We start from the raw sequence: 886 nt of genomic DNA, 5'->3' as shown, positions 1-886 counted from the left end.
TTTTTTGGTTCCTGAGTGCATTTAAATGTCGTGTCGGCACTATACTGTAGTATATTAAGTATGCAATAGCATTATGTCTAAAAATAATGTACAAATCTTAATTAAAATAGTTTATTGAGGCTGGGCATGGTGGCTCATGCCTGTAATCCCAAAACTTTGGGAGGCCGAGGCGAGCAGATCACGAGGTCAGGAGATCGAGACCATTCTGGCTAACACGGTGAAACCCCGTCCCTACTAAAAAATACAAAAAAAACTAGCTGGGCATGGTGGCAGGCGCCTGTAGTCCCAGCTACTGGAAGGCTGAGGTAGAAGAATAGCGTGAACCCAGGAGGCGGAGCTTGCAGTGAGCTGAGATCGGGCCACTGCACTCCAGCCTGGGTGACAGAGCGAGACTCCGTCTAGAAAAAAAAAAAGTATTACTTAAAAATGCTTTTAATTATATGAGCCTTCAGTGAGTCATAATCATTTTGCTAGTGGAAGTTCTTGTCTCAGTGTTGATGGCTGCTGGCTGATCAGGGTAAAGGTTGTTGTAGGTTGGGGTGGCTGTGGCAATTTTTAAAAATAAGACGATAATGAAAGTTGCCACATTAATTAATTTTTCCTTCATGAAAGATTTCTCTGTAGCACGCAATGCCATTTGAAAGCATTTTACCCAGAATAGAACTTCTTTCAAAATTTAAATCAATCCTCTCAAACTCTGCTGCTACTTTATCAAATATGTGATGTAATATTCTACACAAGTCCTCTATTGTCATTTCAATAATGTTTACAACATCTTCACCAGCAGTTGATTCCATCTTAAGAACCTACCTTCTTTGCTCTTCCTTAAGAAGCAACTCCTCATCCATTCAAGTTTGATCATAGGAGTACAGCAATTCAGTCAGAT

The sequence above is a fragment of the Colobus angolensis genome, unplaced genomic scaffold (genome assembly GCF_000951035.1).
Source record: "Colobus angolensis palliatus isolate OR3802 unplaced genomic scaffold, Cang.pa_1.0 Scaffold121, whole genome shotgun sequence".
Lineage (NCBI taxonomy): Eukaryota > Metazoa > Chordata > Mammalia > Primates > Cercopithecidae > Colobus > Colobus angolensis.
This window is presented reverse-complemented; position numbering follows the sequence as displayed.